Source organism: Natator depressus, chromosome 5 (assembly GCF_965152275.1).
Source record: "Natator depressus isolate rNatDep1 chromosome 5, rNatDep2.hap1, whole genome shotgun sequence".
Lineage (NCBI taxonomy): Eukaryota > Metazoa > Chordata > Testudines > Cheloniidae > Natator > Natator depressus.
This window is the reverse complement of record NC_134238.1, coordinates 130,470,687-130,497,097: the sequence shown is the minus strand read 5'-3', so window position 1 is coordinate 130,497,097 and position 26,411 is coordinate 130,470,687. Positions and strand designations below refer to the sequence as shown.

The 26,411-nt window shown below is 43.7% G+C and overlaps 1 protein-coding gene across 2 annotated transcripts in view; it reads right to left on the bottom strand.

Annotated features, from left to right (window-relative positions):
- SLC44A1 (solute carrier family 44 member 1) overlaps window positions 1–26,411 on the bottom strand; it is a 102,383-nt gene that overhangs the window by 66,776 nt on the left and 9,196 nt on the right. The gene's annotated exons all lie outside the window — the stretch shown is intronic.

Here is a 26,411-nt window from a genome sequence, read left to right as displayed (position 1 = left end):
AACCATTCAAAAGACAGTCAAGGTAATGTGTCCAAGGGTAAGTGCAATAAGAATCTGCAAAAAAGAGAGTGGATAAGAGCAATGCTGAATTCAGAAAGCATTTCACTTATTCATATTTCTGGCTCTAGCAGAAGAGGGGAAATAAGCATCGTCACTCAAGAGATCAACAATACTAGCTAGTTACTGTAGCCTTCCACAGCTACCGTATGTACAGTAATCTGCTTTCCAAGAAGGATAAAAGGATAAGCTTTTCACAAACTCGTCAGCTTTAAACACCTCCATGGCAGGATTAACAGCACAGTACAGACAGAAAGAACGTAAAATATAGCTGTTTGAGGAACAGTTTTTTAATCTGCCTAGAAAAGGCAGCTGTGGAGTTCTGCAATTCAGGCAAGTAGTGTCAACTTATTAAAAGGAAGGAGTCTGGAGTTAAGTTAAAACTCTCAAGAAAGAGACTCTGCTGCTGTTTCAGATGACAGAAATACCTCAATGGATAAAAGGCTGGACTTAACCGTCTGTACTATAAAAATGGCTAACTACTGCCCACAAGTGTACATTTCATAAAGTCTGTTCTACTTATAGTGGCTCATTATAATTAAAAAATTATGAAGAGGTGTTTAAGCTACGCTTCTTCCCTAGGACAGCTAGGGGAAGAATGCAAATTGACTACAAAGCAAAATTAAGTATAGCACTAGAATTTTGTTCACAGATCAAAATTTTGATTTAGATCCAAGGTTGAAAAAAGTACACCTCACTTTAAAAATAATAAAGTTGCAGAGACAACAAAGCTCTTTCAATAAGTTTCCAGGAACCTAATGCTTGTAGCATCTCCCTACCAAAAGTTTAGGCATTTAAAAGGATCTTTGGGAGAGCTATTCTTCCATTCTTTGGGGAGCTTTTCTTGACCTGCTGCTCACAAACAAGGAAGAATTAGTGGGGGAAGCAAAAGTGGACGGAAATCTGGGAGGCAGTGACCATGAGTTGGTTGAGTTCAGGATCCTGACACAGGGAAGAAAGGTAAGCAGCAGGATACGGACCCTGGACTTCAGGAAAGCAGACTTCGACTCCCTCAGGGAGCGGATGGGTAGGATCCCCTGGGGGACTAACATGAAGGGGAAAGGAGTCCAGGAGAGCTGGCTGTATTTCAAGGAATCCCTGTTGAGGTTACAGGGACAAACCATCCCGATGAGTCGAAAGAATAGTAAATATGGCAGGCGACCAGGTGGCTTAACGGTGAAATCCTAGCGGATCTTAAACATAAAAAAGAAGCTTACAAGAAGTGGAAGGTTGGACATATGACCAGGGAAGAGTATAAAAATATTGCTCGGGCATGTAGGAATGAAATCAGGAGGGCCAAATCGCACCTGGAGCTGCAGATAGCAAGAGATGTCAAGAGTAACAAGAAGGGTTTCTTCAGGTATGTTGGCAACAAGAAGAAAGCCAAGGAAAGTGTGGGCCCCTTACTGAATGAGGGAGGCAACCTAGTGACAGAGGATGTGGAAAAAGCTAATGTACTCAATGCTTTTTTTGCCTCTGTCTTCACTAACAAGGTCAGCTCCCAGACTGCTGCGCTGGGCAGCACAGCATGGGGAGTAGATGGCCAGCCCTCTGTGGAGAAAGAGGTGGTTAGGGACTATTTAGAAAAGCTGGACGTGCACAAGTCCATGGGGCCGGACGAGTTGCATCCGAGAGTGCTAAAGGAATCGGCGGATGTGATTGCAGAGCCATTGACCATTATCTTTGAAAACTCGTGGCGAACGGGGGAAGTCCCAGATGACTGGAAAAAGGCTAATGTAGTGCCAATCTTTAAAAAAGGGAAGGAGGAGGATCCTGGGAACTACAGGCCAGTCAGCCTCACCTCAGTCCCCGGAAAAATCATGGAGCAGGTCCTCAAGGAATCAATCCTGAAGCACTTACACGAGAGGAAAGTGATCAGGAACAGTCAGCATGGATTCACCAAGGGTAGGTCATGCCTGACTAATCTAATCGCCTTCTCTGAGGAGATTACTAGTTCTGTGGATGAAGGGAAAGCAGTGGATGTATTGTTTCTTGACTTTAGCAAAGCTTTTGACACAGTCTCCCACAGTATTCTTGTCAGCAAGTTAAAGAAGTATGGGCTAGATGAATGCACTATAAGGTGGGTAGAAAGTTGGCTAGATTGTCGGGCTCAACGGGTAGTGATCAATGGCTCCATGTCTAGTTGGCAGCCGGTGTCAAGTGGAATGCCCCAGGGGTCGGTCCTGGGGCCGGTTTTGTTCAATATCTTCATAAATGATCTGGAGGATGGTGTGGATTGCACTCTCAGCAAATTTGCGGATGATACTAAACTGGGAGGAGTGGTAGATACGCTGGAGGGCAGGGATAGGATACAGAGGGACCTAGACAAATTGGAGGATTGGGCCAAAAGAAATCTGATGAGATTCAGTAAGGATAAGTGCAGGGTCCTGCACTTAGGACGGAAGAACCCAATGCACAGCTACAGACTAGGGACCGAATGGCTAGGCAGCAGTTCTGCGGAAAAGGACCTAGGGGTTACAGTGGACGAGAAGCTGGATATGAGTCAGCAGTGTGCCCTTGTTGCCAAGAAGGCCAAATGGCATTTTGGGATGTATAAGTAGGGGCATAGCGAGCAGATCGAGGGAGGTGATCGTTCCCCGCTATTCGACATTGGTGAGGCCTCATCTGGAGTACTGTGTCCAGTTTTGGGCCCCACCCTACAAGAAGGATGTGGAGAAATTGGAGAGAGTCCCGCGAAGGGCAACAAAAATGTTTAGGGGTCTGGAACACATGACTTATGAGGAGAGGCTGAGGGAACTGGGATTGTTTAGTCTGCGGAAGAGAAGAATGAGGGGGGATTTGATAGCTGCTTTCAACTACCTGAGAGGTGGTTCCAGAGAGGATGGTTCTAGACTATTCTCAGTGGTAGAAGAGGACAGGACAAGGAGTAATGGTCTCAAGTTGCAGTGGGGGAGGTTTAGGTTGGATATTAGGAAAAACTTTTTCACTAGGAGGGTGGTAAAACACTGGAATGCGTTACCTAGGGAGGTGGTGGAATCTCCTTCCTTAGATATTTTTAAGGTCAGGCTTGACTAAGCCCAGGCTGGGATGATTTAGTTGGGGATTGGTCCTGCTTTGAGCAGGGGGTTGGACTAGATGACCTCCTGAGGTCCCTTCCAACCCTGATATTCTATGATTCTATGATTCAGTAAGGGCATAGATCACAGAACACAGACTGTAGTCCAGAAGAGGTGTAGAATGGCCTCCTATACCTTTATGGGAGAGCACAAACTGGGATATAAAGAAACAACTAAAGATTCCAACCTCTTGTGTAGGAAGGGCAACCTGCCAAAACCTTAAATTTTCATTACTGGAGTTTGTTGGAGTTTCAGATGAGGAATCAGAACAGGAGACTGAACTGCCAAAGCTGAGCTATTGTAAACTTTGCTGACATTTGCCATCTCCAGCAGCTAGCTTTGCAGACTGATCAAAAGCAGAAAGTCTGTAGTACGTGGCTGTTGTGTTAGTAAGATGGTTTGGGGTATTCAAGACTCATCTTTAGCTTGATTTGTAAACACAAATACCCTGTACAAATAAAGTTATTAGAAAACTACAAACTAGATACAATGAATGAAAAACTGCATCTTCCTCATCCTCTGCATTCAAACTACAGACCCCGTTTGAAATGAAGTTTCATTACAATGGTATCTGTTAATATTTTTAAAGCCTTTCTGCATTTGTCCAGGCTGTGCCCGAGTCCTCTCATCAGTGGCTGTTGACACGAAAATAAAGTAACAGCTCTTGGGGAATCACTGCCTTCCATGAGAGGAACTGGCTGGGTGACCCCACTCAGTCTGGCCTGGCATAGAGGGGACCCGGAAGAAATTTAAGTTTCCAGATAAGAACTCCAGCAGACCCAGACTCTGGGAACTGCAACCTCTGGAATTTGACTCCAGACCAGGAACCAGAAAGGTACCTTATAAAGGACATCCTGCAGCATGGACTTGGCTTTTGAAGTTAGCACCCACAGAGGCTGCCCACATCAACTCTAGTGCCATGAAACTGTAAGGATACCCAACTCTATCTGCTGAAAAGGTAGAGGCTGCTCTTGTGGAGTGAGCCATGAACCTCTTTACTCCAAACACTACCTTCTCCTTCTTCATATAATGTCACTCCCAATGACACAAAGCCTTAAAAGGCAAGCTGGGGAACCCCACAAGAATAAAATCTGCCTTCTAGTTTCTAGAGTTTTATTCAGTTATGCAAAGCCCTCTTCCCACTGAGCAATAAGTTTCTCTTTATTCTGTGGGACTGGAAGGAACGAGGAGAGACATTCCCACCTAAGTGGACAGATGAAACACGCTGAAGGACACAGGAGAGACTGAATTACTGCAGAAGTTCTGACCTGATTAAAAAGCCACCTAGCAATCTGTGAACAATGAGCAAAGTTCCCAATATCATGGTCAAACAGATTGCCAATAAAAAGGAAGTTTTAAATGTGAGAAATCTCTCCTAAGATTTTCTTTGTGTTCATAAAACATGCCTATGAGGTGTTTAGCTGGGTAAGACTTCACTGTCAACTGTTTGAAAGAGATATTCTTACCACTTCCAGATGGCAAGTCAGAAATGCTCTCCGGTACTTTGCTTATGTATTATTTATTTCAATTTATAACAATATACACAGAAGTGCCTACCCTCAGCTCTAGGTGCCTCTGCCAAAATTTAAAAATACAATCAGCAAAACGAAAGCCAACAGCTGTTAAATATCTCTAAGCCACCGTAACCACCCAATCTCAATAAAAAACAATCCAATCAACACTCTCCCTCTCCCCAAAAACAGCTTCTATTGTGCCCCTCTCCCCTCAAGAGCCTGGGTAACTGATAATGGTCCCTACAATATGAGATTTGGGTTTTCATATCAGGGAGGTGGGAGAGAATAGATTACAAAGTTGAGGGCCTCTAACGGGAAAACACTCTGCAAACAGCTCCTTCTCTTTTGTACTGAATGGACTCCAGCACAAGTGCCTCTGCCAACTGCGACCATGGCAGTAAGACATGGAGCAAGAGTCAGTCTTTCAAGCACTTTGTGGTTCTCTCCCTAAAAAAATGACATTGAGTGTGTGGGGTTCCTTGTTAACTGCCTCATTGACTTTTGTATAAAGTCTGCTCTGTTTGCAAATAAGCTGCATTTCTTAAGAGTATGTCTATGCTACGGAGACTCTTCCAGCACAGCTATGCTGGCACAGCCCTGAAATGTATACGTAGCATACACCGACAAAGGTTTTTTCCATTGGTGTAGGAACACCGCCTCCCCAAACAACTAAGCTACATTGATGGAAGCGCCATCAACATAGCTGCGTCTATACTGGGGGTTATGTTGGCATAGCTATGTCAGTTGGGGGTGTGGGGGGTTTTCACACCCCTGACCAGTTTAGCTATACAGACATAACTTTCCCATGTAGACCAAATCTATCTGCCAACCACACAAATTCACTCTGGGCTCTGAGGGTATGTCTACACTGCAATTAGACACCTGTGGCTGCGCCCATACCAACTGACTCGGGCCGCAGGGCTGTTTAATAGTACTGTAGACTTCCAGGTTTGGGCTAGGATCCTGAGAGGTAGGAGGGTCATGGGCCAGCTGCAGGTAGACGTACCCCGACAGTCAAGCTGGGTTCTTTTCATCTCTCATTATCACCACTACAAGAGGTGCTTGCAGGCCAAATGATGCCCTCAGCTACACCCATGCAAACCAACCGTCTTCAAATGATGCCACCCTTACACTTAAAACAACATCTGCAGTGAGATTTTTGCATTAAGTCATATTTGCGCAAATTAAGTTCATGTGATGTCATGCTCAATGTCTTTAAAGCTCTCTCCAGGGATCTTTTCTGGCTTTGCTAAATCTCACAATAATTTTTTATTTACCGGTAGTGCTAACAGAAAGAGAAGAAGCTGATGAGTTTCAAATGAAATCTTGTAATACAATTTTTTAAAAGCCATTGGATGTACTCTGGAAGAGCGTTGACAAGGATTTGGAATTACTCACAGCTACCACAGGCAATCCATTTCATTTGCTAAGTCACTGGACAGCCCCAAAGCCTTCCAGGACAACAGATGCAAAAGCTGCAGACACAAATCTCCACTGCTACAATGATCAACAAACACTTCCCACAACACAACTTTCAAGATCCATGGGTCCTACGCATGCCTATCACAACATGCGGTGTACCTCACCCAGTGCACTAAATGCCCCAACAACAACTATGTGAGTGAACCCAGACAGTCCTTACATTCTCAAGAGAGCTCACAGGAAAACAGTAAGACAAAAAACACCGTATCACCTGTGGATAAACACTTTTCACAAAATGATCACCCTACATCTGACCTCTCAGTCCACATCCTCAAAGGAAACCTACACAACACTTTCTAAAGACAAGCCTGGGAGCTTAAATTCATAACTTTGCCAGACTCTAAAAAACATGGACTGAAAAAAAAGACACTGGATTAATGGCTTATTACAACAATCTATAATTAAAGCTGCGAGTTTGTCATGGATTCTGTGATTTTCTGGGACCTCTGATTTCTGCAGCAGCTGGTCTGGGGGCTGCCTGAGCAGCTCCTGGGCCAGCCATCCTGGCCGTTGCTGGGGCAGACTCGGGCCACTGCGCCCTCCTCCTCCAGCAGCAGCAGGAGTTTGGGAGAGGGCTCAAGGCTGGGAGCTGGGGAGCAGGAGGGGGTGAGGGCTCTGGGCAGCACTTACCTCAGGGGGCTCCCCGGAAGCGGCGACATGTCCCTCCCTCCGCTCCTAGGCGGAGAAGCCGCCAGACAGATCTGAGCACTGCCTTCACCCGGAGGCACTGCTCCCGCAGCTCCCATTGGCCGCAGTTCCTGATCAATAGGAGCTGTGGAGCCGACGCTCGGGGTGGAGGCAGCACGCAGAGCTACCTGGCCGCACCTCTGCCTAGGAGCTGAGGGAGAGACATGTCGCCGCCTCTGGGGAGCCGTGTGGAGCCAGGTAGGGGAGCCTGCCAGCCCCTCCAACCGCCCCCCCCATCCCAGCCAGCCCCTCCCAAGCACCCATAGTGCCCCCTGGGTCACCACACACACCCCCGAGCACCGGGGGCACCCCTGGACTGCCCTACCCCCAAGATTTAGTCAGGGGTATATAGTACAAGTCATGGACAGGTCACAGTCCATGAATTTTTGTTTACTGCCTGTGACCTGTCCATGACTTTTACTAAAAAAACCCATGACTAAAAGGTAGCCTTATCTATAATCCACAAATAACCCTCCCCCACCCCACCCAGCTGTTCTCCAACTCCTTTTACTCCCTATTAGTGAAGGAGTGTTAACGGGCCAATTCACCTTGAATGGTCTCTTGAAATGTGTTAACAACTTATGCCGAACAATTGTTCCGCCTTGTATTTGAGCTGTGACACTCTAAAAGTGGTTCTACGAACACATTTTTTGGTGGCCACACTGACACTTTCCCCTAAAATACTTAATTCACTTTAAGAAAAACAAGTAAATATGCACAGATACATATATAAATTACAATGATTTGGATGTGTAGGGTTTTTTTGCCAGATTCAATAATAAAAATAATGCTGTGAAAAGTGATGTGTGTATATTTGTTAATGTCACTTTTCACAGGAAACTTAGTAGCTATCTGGGAGGCTGTGAAAAGTGATATTAACCAACATACAGGTATCACTTTTTACAGCCTTCCAGGTAGCTAGTAAGTCCCAGGACCCATCCCTGGATTGGGGGCGGGGGAGAGAAGGGTTGAAAGGGGAGCCAACTGGGGCCAGAGGCGATGGTGGGATGGATGTGAGGCCAGGAAGGCAGCAGTGTCCTGGGACGATGGGGGGCAGGATGGATATAGGGCTGTAGGAGGTGGCGGGGGGCCAGGGAGGTGGGTGATGAGCCCTGCTGTCGCATGGCCGGAGCCAGGGATTGGAGCCCACTGATGCACAGCTGGAGCTCTAGGTCAGCGCCTGGGGCCACAGCCTGCTGCCGTACAGCCAGAGCCTGGAGCCGGGAGTCAGAGCCCGCCGATGTGCGGCTGAAGCCAGCACTCGCTGCTGTGTGGCTAAGGCCAGGGGTCAGCACCTGGGGCCAGTTCCCACCACCATATGGCTGGAGCCCGGGACCAGAGCTGTGGGTCGGTGCCTGCTGCCATGTAGCTGGGGCAGGGTATCAGCGCCTAAGGGCTGGGGCCGTGCGGCCGGAGATGGGGCTCAGCACCTGTCAACGCACGGCTGGAAACAGGGATCAAAGCCCGAAACCCCGCAGTCGGAGCCTGCTGCCGCACACCTGGACTGGGGTTCGGCACCTGGGACCAGCGTGCGCCACTGCACAGCCAGAGTCCGGGGCCAGCACCTGCCACCACAAGGCCAGAACTGGGGGCCAGAGACTGAAGCCCTGCAGCTGGAACCTGGGGTTGGCGCCTGAAGCCCTGCGGTTGGAGCCTGCTGCCATGCGGCTGGGGGTCGGTGCCTGGGGCCAGCACCCGCCACTGCATGGCTGGACCCAGGGACAAGAGTCGGGGGCCAGCACCTGCTGCCACACAGCCAGAACCAGAGGCTGAAGCCCCGCAGCTGGAGCCCAGGACCACGTGGCCGGAGGGGTCAGTATCCACTGCCCCGTGGACGGAGCCCGGGGCTGCATGGGCAGGCTCCCGCAGTCCTGCCGCTGGAGCCTGCAGACCCACCTTGGCGAGGAGGGGGTTTGGGAAGAACTCACCTTGCTCCTGCAGCGCTGTGCCCCATCTGTCTCCAGAGGTGGTGCAGGGCAGCACATCCAGGAGCAACAGGGAGGGAGGGAGAGGGAAGGGATGATGCTTTGCCCCCCACCCCCATCACCAGGCTTTCATGCCCCCACGAAAAGTCCCTGGCAGCCGCATTTGAGAAACATTGCTCTAAGTACATTTCCCAGACCTGAAGAAGAGCTCTGTGTAAGCTTGAAAGCTTTTCTTTCTCACCAACAGAAGTTGGTACAATAAAAGATATTATCTTACCAACCTTGTCTCTCAAAGGAAATATGAAAGCCATGATTTTAACAGGTATTTAAAAGGTTACATGGATGAATTAAGTCTGTTTTCATATCTTTACTTACATCCTGAATTGTACTAAATCAGGTTTACAGCTCCACAAAAGCAAAGTGTCAAGCAAGACTTCTCAATACGAACACTTAATGTATGTGACAATTAACGACCTGATTTTCAACTCCCAAAAATATCAAGATGATGTCATACACATTCAGATCATGTATTTATCTTGAAAAGTGTGTCTTATTCTATGCAAATGATTACTAGCCTTAGTTACTTATGTTCAAGTGTCCAAAATATTTACTTTATGGTCATCACGAGGTTTAACACAAATGTTGTGATTGTGTTTCTTCTGCAGTAGGCCTCCACTTTTTGCCTACATTATAACTGAAGCACCATCAAAATTGCAGTGACAAGCTTTGCCTGCAGCCCTCAATCCACATTTCTACTGATTTCAGCCTTCTCAATGGACAGATTAAAATTCCTTCAGCATTTGCTGATGCAAGAAGCATACAGACAAGATAAGCAAAAACTGATATTTTTCCTTACCATTTGCCTCACTGTAACAGTTTCCTGTTAAAATGATGGGATGCTGTTATTTTTGTTCTGCTAGCTTACAGAAGGTATTGCCCCTGAACAAAGCATGTAACTTGAAGAAGAGCTCTGTGTAAACTAGAAAGCTTGGTCTTCTTCATCTATGTAAGATGGGAGCTTTGTTGAGAACTGCTGGTGGATTAGCTGCTAGGTTTGCTATTTGATTAACTGTTCTTTTAATGCATAGCAGAAGTGCCTAGAGCATGAGATAGATACAGTCATACCTCAGAATTCAAAATAGGAACACAGTTTTCTTTGTACAGATGCTTTTCTTGTATTAGCCCCACTTACAGAATCAAGTAGTGGACCTACAAATTAGGTCCATTCAGTGCACACTCAGGACATAGTGCCAATTTTTTTTAAAGGAGTAAACAAAATGACCCAGGTAACTACAGGCTTCAGTCAGACATCAATCCCAGGAAAGATAAGGGAATGGGCGATGGACTCGATTAATAAAGAATTAAAGGAAGGTAATATAATTAACACAAATTAACATTTGGTTGATAAGGTAATAGTGTTGATGTAGTATACGTAGACTTCTGGAAGGTGTTTGACTTTTACTGCACGACATTTTGATTAAAAAACTAGACTGATATAAAATTAACATGGGACACGTTAAATGGATTAAAAACTGGCTAACTGATAGATCTCAAAATGTAACTGTAAACAGGGAATCATCATCAAGCAGGTGTGTTTCCAGTGTGGTCCCGCAGGGACCTATGCTATTTAACAGCTTTATCAAGGACCTGGAAAAAAACAAAATAATCAATGACGAAGTTTGCTGATGACACAAAAATTAAGGGAGTGGCAAATATTGAAGAGGAGAGGTCACTCATTCAGAGTTATCAAGGTTGCTTGGTAAAAACTGGACACAAACAAACAATATCCATTTTTGTATGTCTAACTGTAAATGTACACATCTAGGAACAAAGGATGTAGGCCATACTTACAGGATGGGGAGCAGTGACTCCGAAAAAGATTTGAGGGTTGTGGTGGATAATTGGTTGAACATGAGCTCTGTATATGATGCTGTGGCCAAAAGAGCTAATGCGAGCCTGGGATGCATCAACAGGGTATTTTGGTTCGGAGAGGTTATTTTACCTCTTTATTTGGCACTGATGCGATCTCTACTGGAATACTATGTCCAGTCCTGGTGCTCACAATACAAGAAGGTTGTTGATAAACTGGAGAGGATTTGGAGAAGAGCCACAAGAGCGATTAAAGGATTAGAAAACATGCCTTACACTGATAACTTCAAGGAGCTCAATCTAGCTTAACAAAGAGCAGGTTAAGGGGCAACGTGATTACGGTCTGTAAGGACCTACATGGGGAATAAGCATTTAATAATGGGCTCTTCAGTATAGCAGAGAAAGGTATAACATGATCCAATGGCTGGAAGTTGAAGCCAGACAAATTCAGACTGGAAATACAGCATAATTTTTTAATGGTGAGAGATATTAACCACTAAAACAATTTACCAAGGGTCGTGGCGCATTCTCCATCACCAACAATTTTTAAATCAAGATTGGCTGTTTTTCTAAAAGGTCTGCTCTAAGAATTATATATTGGGGAAGTTCTCTCTTTTAGAAGAGGTCACACGAGATGTCAAAGATTCCAAAGCCAGGACAGACCAATTAATCATTTCTTCAAATTGTTTATTTCGTGCTACGTTGACAAGAAAGTTGCCACCCCCATTTGTTAACATCCTGTTCAAGTTTTAATTATTTCTATTGCAGTAGCATCTTCAGGCTCTAGCCCCAATTGTTCTAGGCACCATCCAAATCTAACAGATCCAAGCATAAGACCATAAAAACCAGATAAATACAATACAAATGGGCAAGATGGCCTAAGACTGAGATGACATGCATTTGTCACAGCACACCAACTTCTCAGACATGGTCAAGTGTTTTGTAAGCAAACTAACAGAGGTGAGATCTGAAGAAGGACAACACTGACTTTGCAGATTTTTTTACAGGTCGCTTCTCTCATGAAGAAGTGGAGACACGAGAGAGAGTGAAAGTGCTGGTTAGAAAAATATGACAAATAAGCAATATAGGTTGGTATCTCTCTTGGAATGTAAACAGGGATCAATGTCTCAATTACAGCTGGCTGATTTGGGTTTGTCAGAAGTTCTAGTCTTTTCAAATTAGCTTTGAATTGCAGCAGTGTCTGGAATGAAAATAACTGGGGCAGAGATCCCATTTGTCAGAGAGGAGAAAGTTGCAGTATCTGAGACATGAACTGATGAGGGCCTGGCTGAGAGTTTTCAAAATGTGGAAGGTCAGATCACAGAAATGTTGTGCCTGAAGCAGCAGGGAGATTCTGACACTGCCTGGATAGGTGTATCTAGAGAGAGGACGGAGTCAAAAAGACAACACAGGTTTATGGGCCTGAGCAATAGAGAGGATGGTAGTTACTGACCACAGCAACTAAGAGAGGAGGGAGGTGGAGAGCTGGGAAGAAAAGATTAAGCACTTTGTTTTGGCCACACTGAGTTTAAACTAGCAGCTGGACATCCATAAGGAAATGAAGTGGGGAAGGCAACATTCTCAGATGACAATTATGGTCGTGTATGAGAAAGGCAGCTCACCAGTCAAGGAGAAAAGTCTTTGCCTTTCAGTTGTTTTTTTGTGTGGTATAATTACCAGATAATCTGGGTGCGCGCGCGCGCGTGCATGAGAAAGATTTACAGAGACTACTACTGAATGAAGCTGAAGTTCAAGTGCTTCTGGAAGGCCTAGAACAGGGACTTCATGATCCTCATAGCTACATATCAATGATAATGGCAATGCGTTACTTGACTTACCATATTTAACAGTGATTCAGTTGTACTTCAGTAGACAACAATTACTCTAGGACCACACATTACCCTGCAGATACCATGAGTCAGTCCCTAAAAATCCCACACACTTTTATGTGGAAAGCGCTACAGGGGAAAGGTGCAGCTCAGGTTAACTATTTAAGTGTATGAGTACACAGTATTCACAGTGCAAGGATTTAAGATTTCAGTGCTCAAAGCAACGGCCTGAAATGGTGAAAGCCAAATCACCATTCATGACCCAGTCAGCCCTTACCTTCAACTTACATAGTGCTTTGTGTTTTTAAAGCACTGTACAAACATGCATTAATTAAACCTCCTGATACCCACCTATATCACAAAGGTATGAAATATTAGCCCAAGTTGCTAGATAACAAAGACAGGTTACACTGACTTGCCCTAGGCCATACAGTGGCTATCAAAGCTGAGATCAGAACTAAGAGGTTACTGGCTTCTGGGTCCTCTCTTGGGTCCAGGCTATATTACAAAAGGTTGGCCAGTATAGTTATAAATGGCAGACAACCCACCTAGGGTAGATGCAATTTCTACCAGCAAAAAATGTTCTCCAGCTGCTACAGCTTATACTGGTTTCCTGGACAAAAAAAACAAGCAAGCAACAAATAACTGGTATAACTGCATCTACACAGAGCTTCGGCCGGTATAAAAACATCATTAAAAAAGCACCCCTAATTGACGTATCGGCAAGAGTTTTTAGTGTAGATCTGGCCTCAGACAACATTCCACCCTGCCCCACTGATTTCCCCTGCCCCAATTTACTAAGACATTTCATTACATTGCAATGACGAATAAATATTGGCTGTCCTATCAGCCCCACCCAAAACAGCATACCCCATTACATTTCAGTTATTTCAGCAGGTTAGAAAGTAACTTTTAGTATGTGAATAAGACGATACATGTTTTTTTAATCAAAAGTCATTACTAAGCCCTGGTCTACACTACAGGGTCAGGTCGAATTTAGCCGTGTTAGGTCGATTTTATAATGAATGTGTCTACACAAGCAACCCCGTTCCGTCAACCTAAAGGGCTCTTAAATCGACTTCTGTACTCCTCCCTGGCGAGGGGAGTAGCGCTAAAATCGACCTTGCTGGGTCGAATTTGGGAGAGTGCAGACGCAAACTGACATTATTGGCCTCCGGAAGCTATCCCGCCAATGTGACCTCTCTGGACAGCACTTTCAACTCCGACGCACTAGCCAGGTACACAGGAAAAGCCCCGGGAACTTTTGAATTTCATTTCCTCTTTGGTCAGCGTGGCGAGCTCAGCAGCACAGGTGACCAAGCAGTCCCCCTAGAATCACAAACGAGCTCCAGCATGGAGCGAACAGGAGACACTGGATCTGATTGCTGTATGGGGAGACGAATCTGTGCAGGCAGAACTCCGATCAAAAAGAAGAAATGCTAATATATATACCAAAATCGCACAGGGTATGATGGACAGAGGCTACAACAGGGGGACACAGCAGTGCTGTGTGAAAGTCAAGTTGCTCAGGCAAGCCTACTAAAAGACAATGGAGGCAAATGGTCACTCTGGGTCAAAGCCTCATACATGCCACTTCTATGATCAGCTGCATGGCATTCTAGGGGGGACCCTACCACTACCCCACCACTGTCCATGGACACCTGCAAGGGGGGAGTCTCACGCAACACAGAGAAGGATTTTGTGGATGAGGAAGAGGAGGAGGAGGAGGAGGAGGAGAATGCGCAGCAGGCAAGCGGTGAATCCGTTCTCCCCGGCAGCCAGGATCTTTTCATCACCCTGGAGCCAATACCCTCCCAAGGCGGGATCCCCGATCCTGAAGGTGGAGAAGGCACCTCTGGTGAGTGCACATTTGTAACTACAGTACAGGGTTTAAAAGCAATAGTGTTTAATGTTTGATTTTCTCTGAAGACTGGGATTCACGGCCAGTACAGCTACTGGAAAAGTCTGTTAACGTGTCTGGGGATGGACACCCGGGCTACCTTATCAGTTATCTCCCTTTTTTTTTTTTAAATTAATAAAGAAAGAATGCGTGGTTTCAAAACAATAGTGACTTTATTTCCGTTGCCAGCTGTGATTGAAGGGGGGGGGGGGAGGGTGGTTGGCTTACAGGGAATTAAAATCAACGAAGGGAGCGAGTTTGCATCAAGGAGAAAACACACACAACTGTCACACCATAGCCTGGCCAGTCATGAAACTGGTTTTCAAAGCCTCTCTGATGTGCAACGTGCCTACCTGTGCTCTTCTAATCGCCCTGGTGTCTGGCTGTTCAAAGCTGGCAACCAGGCGATTTGCCTCAACCTCCCACCCCGCCATAAACATCTCCCCCTTACTCTCACAGATATTATGGAGCACACAGCAAGCAGCAATAACAATGTGAATATTGGTTGCGCTGAGGTCTAACCTAGTCAGCAAACAGCAACAGCAAGCTTTTAAATGTCCAAGGGCACATTCTACCACCATTCTGCACTTGTTCAGCCTATAGTTGAACTGCTCCTTACTACTGTCCAGGCTGCGTGTGTATGGCTTCATAAGCCATGCGAGCAAGGGGTAGGCTGCATCCCCAAGGATAACTATTGGCATTTCAACATCCCCAACAGTAACTTTCTGGTCTGGCAAGTAAGTCCCTTCTTGCAACTGCTCAAACAGTCCAGAGTTCCTAAAGATGCAAGTGTCATGCACCTTTCCCAGCCATCCCACGTTGATGTTGGTGAAACGTCCCTTGTGGTCCACCAGCGCTTGCAGCACCACTGAAAAGTACCCCTTGCAGTTTATGTACTGGTTGGCAAAGTGGTCCGGTGCCAAGACAGGGATATGGGTTCCGTCTATCGCCCCATCACAGTTAGGGAAACCCATTGCAGCAAAGCCATCCACTATGACCTGCACATTTCCCAGAGTCACTGCCCTTGATAGTAGAACGTCAGTGATTGCATTGGCTACTTGAATCACAGCAGTCCCCACAGTAGATTTGCCCTCTCCAAATTGATTCCCAACTGACCAGTAGCAGTCAGGCGTTGCAAGCTTCCACAGGGCTATCGCCACTCGCTTATCAACTGTCAGGGCAGCTCTCATCTTGGTATTCCCGCGCTTCAGGGTGGGGGAAAGCAACTCACAGAATTCCAGGAAAGTGGCCTTATGCATGCGAAAGTTTCGCAGCCACTGGGAATCATCCCATACATGCAAGGCTATGTGGTCCCACCAGTTTCTGCTTGTTTGTCGGGCCCAGAATCGGCGTTCCACTGTATCATAGAATATCAGGGTTGGAAGGGACCTCAGGAGGTCCATCTAGTCCAACCCCCCCACTCAAAGCAGGACCAATCCCCAATTTTTGGCCCATATCCCTAAATGCCTCCCCCCCAAGGATTGAACTCACAACCCTGGGTTTAGCAGGCTAATGCTCAAACCACTGAGCTATCCCTCCCCCTATCAACTAGCCCCACTGCTGCCATGATGTCCCAATTGCCACATCCCATGCTTTCAGGAACGTCTGTGTCCATGTCCTCCTCACAATCATCCTCGTGCTGCCGTCTCTTAGCCAGGTTCTGCACATACTGCAGTATAATGCACGAGGTGTTTACAATGCTCGCAACAGCAGCGGTGAGCTGAGCAGGCTCCATGCTTGCCGTGCTATGGCGTCTGCATGGGTAACCCAGGAAAAAAGGTGCAAAATGATTGTCTGCAGTTGCTTTCACGGAGGGAGGGAGGGAGGGGAGACTGACGACATGTACCCAAAGCCACCCACGACAATGTTTTTGCCCCATCAGACATTGGGAGCATAACCCAGAATTCCAATGACGACATGTACCCAAAGCCACCCACGACAATGTTTTTGCCCCATCAGACATTGGGAGCATAACCCAGAATTCCAATGGGCAGCGGAGACTGTGGGAACTGTGGGATAGCTTCCCACAGTGTACTGCTCCGTGAGTCAATGCTAGCCATGGTAGTGAGGACGCACTCTGCCAACTTAATGTGCTTAGTGGGGACATACACAATTGACTGTATAAAATAGATTTCTAAAAATCAACTTCTATAAAATCAACCTAATTTCGTAGTGTAGACATAACCACTTAATGATATTTCTTAGGGTAACTTTGTTGTGTCTGTAGATTAGCAAAGAATTCTCATGAGCTTTTTTACAAGTTATTCTCTTGCTATTATAGGGTCCTTATTATTTGAGCACAGGGTCTCCTGTGCGCTTGGGTCTGTACCCGAAGGACTTTCACATCCTGAGGCAATACCTCAGAAGACAAAGCCAGTCTGGAAGAGTCACTGGGGTATGTCTACACTTCAATAAGACATCCATGGCTGGCCTATGTCAGCTGACTAGGGCTCGCAGGGCTTGGCCTGTGCAGCTATGAAGTTGCAGTGTAGATGTTCTGGCTCAGTCAGGAGCCTGGGCTCTGGGACCCTCCCTGGTCCCAGAGTCTAGGCTCCTACCTGAGCCCGAACATCTACACTGCAATTTTATAGCCCCACAAGCCTGGGTCAGCTAACATAGAACTGCTGAAGATGTTTTATTGCAGTGTAGACATACCCACTAGGTGACCATACTTCTCCCTTCCTTCTATAAGACCTTCTATACTGCGTATGTGCATCTGTTCTGCATGCTCACACAACTCAACACTTCTGGTAGGAAGGGAAGGAGCAGTCTTGATTGTACAGCACTACAAAACTATTCTCAGTAATGGAGGGGAATGAATGTCTTGCATTCTGTTGTTCTTCAGGCACTAAACATAACACTAATGCAATGATCCCACACCTACTACTTCATGAAGTGGTCCCCTACTTCTTACACCGTATTTGCAAAATTTCAACATAATTTAAGTGTAATTTAGAGTGCATGAATTGACACTTGAATTAATATATTATCGATGAGGCAATATGAAACTGACAATCTTGAAAAAGTTTGTTTACAAACCATTTATGAATTGATCAATGTCATAGGATTACAATTACGTCATCTTTGCAGTCAGTTGATTCTAAGACTCATTTATTACTTTGTTTTCACAGGATTAGACAGGTACCTTCACTGCAGCTATGACAACATACAAAGCCATTACATATCTTGAAACCTAACAGAACTGGCAAATCGGTAGCAGGTATAACAGCATACCTGTTGATATCTGACAGCTACAAATATAGACCTATTATGGGAGAAAAATCCATACCTTTAACCACCACTGAAAGTGTTTTAATTAAAGTGCTTCAAAACATCTATTTGAAAATAGCAGGCATTTGGCTAGAAAACAGAACTATCCATCATAAGTAAGGATACTCCACATGACATGTAAATCATTTGTGTTTAAATCTATCTGAATATCAATACTGAGATGCTTTTTCTCTTTTTCAATAGTTCTCAAATCACAATCTCTAATACTGACCTATTCACACCAAAGAAAACACCCTATTTTCAGAGTAGTTTTCTCTGTAGCTGAAATAATACAAATTATTTCATTCACATTTTTGTATAATCAGCAGTAAATACAATCTGCTTCACAGACTCCTTGAATTCCATTGTAGCTCTGAAATCACAAGACCTAAATAATAGAATATTTTGAAGTCTTATTAGAACAGTATTAGATTATATCTATAAGAGTTATCTGCAAGTTAGTTCCAATTAATTTATTTTTAGCTTCATCAAAATGTGAAATTAGGGTGAGGGAAAAAAGCAAGACAGAACCATCAAATTAGAGACCTCAGGACAATTCCACAGAGGAAGCTGCCCCTCCTCCTATGCGCTCCCCTAGAGTCTGATGAGTAGCTGTCTCAAATGAAAGAAATTTTTCCTCCTTTTACAGTTTCTAAAGTTAGAACTTGAGGACACAAAACATCACAGCTATTGCAAGACCTCAACCTCCACAGTGCTGCTGTAAGAAATAACGATCTTGCCATCCACCATCGACACTTATAGCAATTTGCTAAGTAATTGCTTAAAGGGTGTCCTTCACTCAAACTGGTTTGTCAACGGGAAATTGCATTTAATAAAATCTGACGATTTATGAGTGGACTTTGAAGTTCAACATAGTGAAAAGAACAAGCCATTTCACATTTCTAGCAGAAAAAAAGACAAGGGGACAGTTCTAAGGAGTTTCGTGGAAACTTGACAGCAGCATTCTCAGGGGGAAAACATACAGTTTGCATTTTCTATTATTTCCAATACAATTTTGGCATAATCTCAATTTAGATTTTTTTAAAAATCTGTTTTCATTGGCTTGATCTTGGTGATACAGGAACATACAGACACCACAGCAAGACTATATAGCCAACATTAGAAATATCCTGCATTTTTCCCCACCTAATAAACAATTTATAAACCAAATTCTTTAGAAGCTTCATCAATGCATATTAAAGATAAACAAATCCAGTCTTGAAAACCTACACAAAGGCAACTTTAAAGTCTTTTTCTTTCTATACTGCCTTTGGAGTTATTTCAGAACAGCTCTTTCCCTCACAAGCAAAGATGAGCTTCTCCACCTGGTGATCCTACTGTGAAGTTGTAATCTTGCATAAGCATGTGGTAAGACAAATATTGTCCTGAAAATGAATGTACTATCACAAATTCAACACCATGAACCAAATCCTGCTTGCCTTAGCCAAGTGCATTGTTCCATATCACTGCATAACGAAGCAGGGAGAAAAGCTCGGTGAAAGCCTTGTATGAATACCAAAATCTGAGTGACAGCAAACAACATTGCAAAAGAAAAAAGAAGGCACAAGTTTGCACATTTCCTGTAACAGGGATATAGGGTGGGTGGATGTGGGGGTTATACTACTAATTTGCATTTATTTGAATACAGTGAAGAAAATTTACCTTGCTTATGGGTCCAAAATTTTAGCCCTATAACTAAAAATGAATAAAACCAGAAGTAAGATGCAGTGCTTGAGGATTCTGCATGCAATTAAAGTAAGTATTTACATAAAGAGGGTTCTGCGTGATTCATGGGGAGGAGAATAATATACCAAGTCCTCGGCTTACAGATCAGCTTACTGCCTTAGGAGGAGGAAGTTATTTTTGCAACTGCGCATTTTCCTGAAGTCCCTATTTAAAATAATGGGTGGAGTCTGAAGAACCACTGCAATAAAAAAAAAAAAAAAAAGCAGCTGGCATTGGCCATGGCACTAAAATAGCTTCGATAGCTCATGAATAAGGAAGGAATTAACATAGTCATCTCAGGTACAGGACTTTGAATATTCCTTCTTGGACAACTAACAAAAAATACCATTTAGACCACAGGATCAGTCAGTTTTAAAAATGTCAACATCTCAGAAACAAGTATTCTTGGAAAGCTGGGCTTCTTAACTTACCAGTGCTACACAGCATTCAGCAAATCACCAGCCCGTAATATCAGTACGTTCTGAATACCAGGTTAGCTCACATGCCCCCTACCCCTTATTTTAGCAGCTATTATCTTTAGCTACAGTTAGGAACTACCATATGAAAAGCAGCTTGGAATCCCAGCTTCAAAATACTGTAAAGGATAAATCTCCAACTCTCGTACTACATAGGGTATGGTCTGTTGAAACTGTGTTTGCTTTTTTCCCTACTTGCAATCTTTAAAAATTTAACGATGGTCTTCAAAAACAAAGGCGTTAAGATTTGTGCCCTTTTTGCTCCATTATGATGTACACAGACAGCCTGAAAAGGATCCGTAAGAAGTTCTGCCCTTTTTTTTTAAATGTCAAAAATTCAGTGTCTCTCGAATACTCCCAGGATGGCTGGAGGTTTGATACAATAACATCAAATGCAATGGAAGAGAAATGCTTCATAAAATCACGGATATTAAAAATGGATTGGATGAACTAATAGGACTTCTTCATTCCTCCCCCAATATAGAATTGTGCCCTGCAGTATCTGGTGAACCAGTACAATTAAATTTTTCCAAGCACTGACTATGAACTGGTAGTTCGAATAAAAATTCAGATCAATAGGCAAAGGACATATGGCAGCACACTTTGTAAAAATTGGCTTCCAGGAGCAGAGGTTGGAAAGAATGAAAGCCTTTTCCACCAGCTTCTCCAAGTGGAAGAAATTCAAAGAAGAAAAGATGTGTGATGCACAGTTGCACTCAAGTTAGCTTGCAAAAGATAATTAGGTCAGTCAAAAAAGTACCGGTAACCCCTGAAATGCATTTAATTGAAAGTGTATTTTGCCCTTTTGGCTAATTATACAAGTATAGCTATAGTAAGTGAGAAGACTTCCTCAGAAGAAAGGAATAAAAGTAGAAAGACAGCTGACATCTTCACCACACCATGACCCATTAACATAAGCTTGCCCTCTTTTCGTAAGGGGCAAACCAAAGTGGACAATTTCAGGGTACAGCACGTGCACTGAAAAACCACCACCAAGCTTAAAATCTACAGGTTGACACAATGTTTTTACACACAAGGTAGGTTGGGAACAGCATATTATAGGTTTTTATTCCAGCGTTTTGTAGTTATTGTTGCAAGACTATCTTTTCTAGTTTGCATAATTTCCAGCAAAATTCTCATTTGAAGGTAAGACTTTCCAAGTCTGGTCTCAACCCACAGATTGCGTTTTAAAGTCTGAAGACAGCCTCCTCAGATAACTCAAAGGCTAAAAGGTTAAAAAAAAAAATTTAACACTGTAAAGATTTCTGATACAGATAATTCAGAGATGGTTTGAATGCCGTAACGTCAAACTTCACGTAGGGCTAGACCTCAGTGAGAAATGGTCACAATGGGGGGAGGGGGGGAGCCACCATTAAAAACGTTCCTTTGCATTCAGAACTAAAAAGTTACTTGCATACGTTGTATAACTGCATGCAGCAGGACTTAGGGAGAAAAAAGTTACCCGACACTTACTAACCAGAGGTAGATACATGAGGAAAAGAAGCAGAATGCCCTGGTGAGAAGGTCAGCCAACATTACCTATAGTCTAAGAAAACAAACAGCACTGGGATTTCTAGCAAGGTCCATGGTCCACTGTCCCTGGACCCTGCTTGGAGGCACCATCTTTTATATTATCAGACACCTACTAGTCAGAGGCTAAGTTTCAAGCACCATCTCCCCTCTATCTGTTGAAAGGGAGACTAAACTTTCTGAATACTATGAAGAGAGTCTGCTATTCTTCTCAATTCTCAGGATCCATTTGAGTCCCCATCCTCCAAGACGTAGTGCTCACCTCTGCTGCTTCTCATAGCTTTCTCAAGCATGAGCATAAAACTGACTGCTGACAGTTTCACTGGGTATGTCAACACAGAAAATCTCTGAGCCTAGGTCTACAGACTCGGTTCTGCTATGGTGCTAAAAATAGCCATGTAGATGTCTGGGCTTGAGATGGAACTTGGGCTCTGAAGCCTGGGGAGGAGGGTGGGTTACACAACCTGAGCCCCAATCAGAGCCCAAATATCTACACAGCCATTTTTAGTGCCATAGAGAGAGCTCTGAGAGACGGAGTCTGTAGACCTGGATTTTAAGACTTATTGCTGCATAAGGTTTTTGTTGTTGCCATTACTATTACCCCAGCTTACTGAATTGCAGTGAAAATAGTCATTAATTTTGTTCTGCTGCAGAAGAAGTGAGCAGCAGCGGCGGCTCTGTGGTTGTGTGGTTTGCAGACTCTGGAGGACATCACTGCACTTTACATTTAAAAGGCTGGAGACTTACTTTAATCAAAATTTACATTCCACAGAATTTTATGGGGTAAGTCCCCAAACTCATGAGGGGAAACTTCCCATTTACTACTGACTAATGGGCATAATTTTTCAAGCCCACGTATGCTGGGCAGTTGAGATGCACACACACACAAAAGGGTAATTAGAATGCTATGGATCATTATTTGCCATATGTATTAAGCGGCTAAAAATAAAACTTGCTGAGTTCCAGACACCAGTTATACAACTCCAATGCCACGCTTAAAAGGATCATGCCCCATTCTGTCCCAAAAGGAGAAACTACATATAATTGACTTAAATCTGAAATCTTAAGACTAACAGCACAAATGCTTCAAACCCATTATTCAACAACACATTGCAGCTACGACTATACTTCATGTTCCACTTGCTGAGTATTGTATTGTGCTGTGTGTATAACCACTATGCCTTCACACTGACTCCTGCTCAAGGAAGGGACCTGTTACTTGTTGTCACAGCTCATCAACTGTAAGGTCCATGTACTATACTAAACAGAGAGCAAGGAAATGAAGATCAGCAATAATTCAGCCACAGTGTAAGTATGTAGTCTTTTTTATTACAATTTAGGCTGTTAAATGTATACATTAACAGCCAGTATGTACACAGTGGGCAAGTTAACACTACAATAAGAACTTTAGTTTTTTTATTTTCTGATGCATGTACATTTTAATTTGCAATTTTAATTACTACATTAAGTTTAGTTTTCTGTATTTAATAAGTTAAGATGAAACAATTCTGTGTTTAATTATAAACTGGTGAATTAACTGATAAAAGATCAATGGAACACAAATATACCTGCTGTACTATTTTTAACATTTCAGACAAGTATAACTGCAAAGTATCTCACCACTGTGTGGTAACTAAGGTCAACGTTGTATAGAGTAACTCCCTATGCAGCATTCCATCTGGTAAGTAACAAATCATCCATATATTCAGAGATATATTAGGAAAACCAAGTTTTATCAACAGGACTATGAAAATAATTGCTTTGAGATTAGCTCCAAGCATTTTATTTTGAAACACCTTGCATGTGAGAGTTGAGGGGGCCGGGAAGTTGTTGCATAGCCTGTCATCACTGGCCTTTGCAGCAATGTATTCTTTTATCTGTAAAGCCAAGGGCACAACTAGAAGTATATAGAATAAGATGTTCTTTGTTTATCCCACTCATGGCACTATATTGCCTGAAAGATTCCAAGCCCTTCTCACACAAATCTTTATCTAATCTAATGCAATGAAAAGGTATAAGGAAAAGAGTACATTTCCAACCTTCCTAGTTGCAGTGTATATATTAAAAAGAAAAGGAGGACTTGTGGCACCTTAGAGACTAACCAATTTGAGCATAAGCTTTTGTGAGCTACAGCTCACTTCATCTATGCATCCGATGAAGTGAGCTGTAGCTCATGAAAGCTTATGCTCAAATAAATTGGTTAGTCTCTAAGGTGCCACAAGTACTCCTTTTCTTTTTGCGAATACAGACTAACACGGCTGCTACTCTGAAACCTGTATATATTAAGACTCTGATATATTGCTTTCTTTCTGATAATGTTGTGAGGAAACACTTCCCATAGTTCTGATCAGCCAGTTTACAAGTACAGAATTATGTCAACAATTCAGTCAGTAACAAACAAAACTATTAATGGGTGGAAAGAAATAATGTGGTATCTCCAATACCAGAGAGTCAAAAAGGGAGCTGTTGATTCAACGGCAAATTCTGTTTTTCTCCCTGATTAAGGTAAAGAACTTCCTAATAAAACACAAAACCCACATTTTCCTTGAGCTTAAGCTTGGGCTTTCTGGGATAAACCCCAAGACCACTTTAACAGAGAATAGCAGAAATTGTTATGGCACCACTACTACCCCAGTGAAGCTACACAAAACTCTGCTTTACTTTCATGTAGTCTGAACATAGAGCTACTTTTTCACAACTGTTATGAAGTGGTTTTTCCCACAGCCAAGTGCCTTTCTTACCACCTTCCCCCTTCACAGTGCCCACCAAAAAAAAAAAAAAAATCACAAGTCTGGCCCGTGGCTTTGTTAAAGTTTCACATAGCACTCACAATATGCTAGGTACTTTCCCCTGAGAAGCTCACACTCACAGACAAATAAATAAAAGGTAAAAATTAGTATAGTGGTCAAGGTGGGGATGGGCCACAGCATAACAATTAAGAGGTTTTCTGTAAATAGAAAAGCTATACTAATTAATCCTCTTTACATCTCATCACCCCCATCGGCATCATAAGTTAGCGTCCCCAATGGCATCATAACTGTAGCTAGTCTTTAGAAGAAACCTTGTGCATAGATGTAAGCACAGGAGACAGCATAGATACATTTGTATGAGAAGCTGATAAATGGGCCAATGAAGTTGGCATTGATGGGGCAGCAAAGGTGGTGGGCTGATGAGAAATGAGACAAGGGCAGAGCAGTTATGCAAAGACTTCAGTGACCATTTCAAACCTTAGGTGGATGGAGCATCAGTGGAGGGATGACATGGTCTAAACAACAGGCAAGGAAGCCTATGTTAGCAGCAACTTTTGGATGAATTGAAGAGGGGTGATGTGAGTGTAAGGAAGATCAGAAAGAAGAACATTTCAGTAATGAAGTCAGGCAATCATGAGGGCCCAAATGAGATATTTAGCTGAAGGGATAGAAAACAAAGGACAGACCAGAGAAATATTGTGGTTGAAGAAGCAACAGTATTTGCATATAGCTTAAGTGTGTGAGGTAAGGAAGGAGAAATAAAAAATACCTCCCAAATTAAAGTCTTGAGTGACAGGGAAGATGTTGGTGTTTTCTACAGAGACAGCTAGGGGCAGTTGAGAAGGTGTGAAAGAAAACAGAAGGAGCTTAGTACGAGTCATGTTAAACTGATGGTGAGGCATGCAAGGACAGATGATATCAGAGATGCATGCTGTAGTGCAGGATTAGATAGAGCAGGGGTTCTCAAACGGGGGGTCAGGACCCTTCAAGGGGTCATGAGGTTATTACGTGGGAGGTCGTGAGCTGTCAGCCTCCACCCTAAACCCCGCTTCACCTCCAGCATTTATAATAGTCTTAAATATAAAAAAAAAAAAAGGTTTTAATTTATAATGTGGGTTGTACTCAGAGGTTTGCTGCGTGAAAGGGGTCACCAGTACAAAAGTTTCAAAACCACTGAGATAGAAGGAGATAAAACAAGCTGTAAAGTAAAAAAAAAAAAATAAAGAGGAAGGGGCTCACAAGTAATTCCAGAGACAGTGGTGGAGGACAGAACGAAGAGAGATAGGAGAATAATCACAGGACAGATGATATATGCCATCATGTGCCAGCAATGCCCCTCTGCCATGTACATTGGTCAAACTGGACAGTTTCTACGTAAAAGAATAAATGGACACAAATCAGATGTCAAGAATTATAACATTCATAAACCAGTTGGAGAACACTTCAATCTCTCTGGTCACTCGATTTCTGACCTAAAAGTGACTATTCTTCAAAAGGCTGACCTTGGGGGGGAAGATGTGTATGGGAATGCAAAATGCTCAACTAGGAGGCCAGCACCTGTGTAATAGCTACCGTGGTACCTGGAAATGGAATGGCAGCTAAGGTGGTCCCTACAAGCCCTATGGAAATAATGAGAAGAGGAGGAGCTCACTGGGAATCAATGGAGGGGTGTGTAAAATAGTGTAAATCAACAGAAGATGTTTGGATGTGCCCCTCTCCTATGACTATAGAGGAGCAGGATCAATGGCCTATGCAAGGGGTGGACAATTGGGTGTACTGTGTATAAGGTGTTTTGCTGAGAATGTACGTATTACTGGGGGCACAATTACACCAGCCCATAACCAAACTACACCCATCTATATGCTGCTATCTGGACTTCGGTGCACAAATGGATCTGTGAATCTTATTGCTGTGAATAAGCCAGGGCATACTGCCTGATTCCATACCAAGTGGTCAAACTGGTTTGGACAATATCCCTTTTCTCTGTGAACATTCAATGGACTCATGATATGGACAAAAGCAAGCAAAACCTCCAGGGGCAGCTTGTTGCAACTGCCAGCAACTGGACACACAAGATCATGACCCTGTCGAAGGAGGAGAGGCAGTGTTTTGGGGGTGTCTCGAATGTTGGACCATACTGCAGTGGTCAGGACTCAGTGTTGCTGTGGATTTTGTATTGTTAACTGTACTTGTGTTACGTTGCATAGGGAGATAACCTATAAGGAACGTAATAAGCCCTCCAAACCCTACAGTGTACTAGACAACCCGGACTCAACCTTCTCGGGCCCACTATAATGGGAAGTCTGGAACACTAATTGGA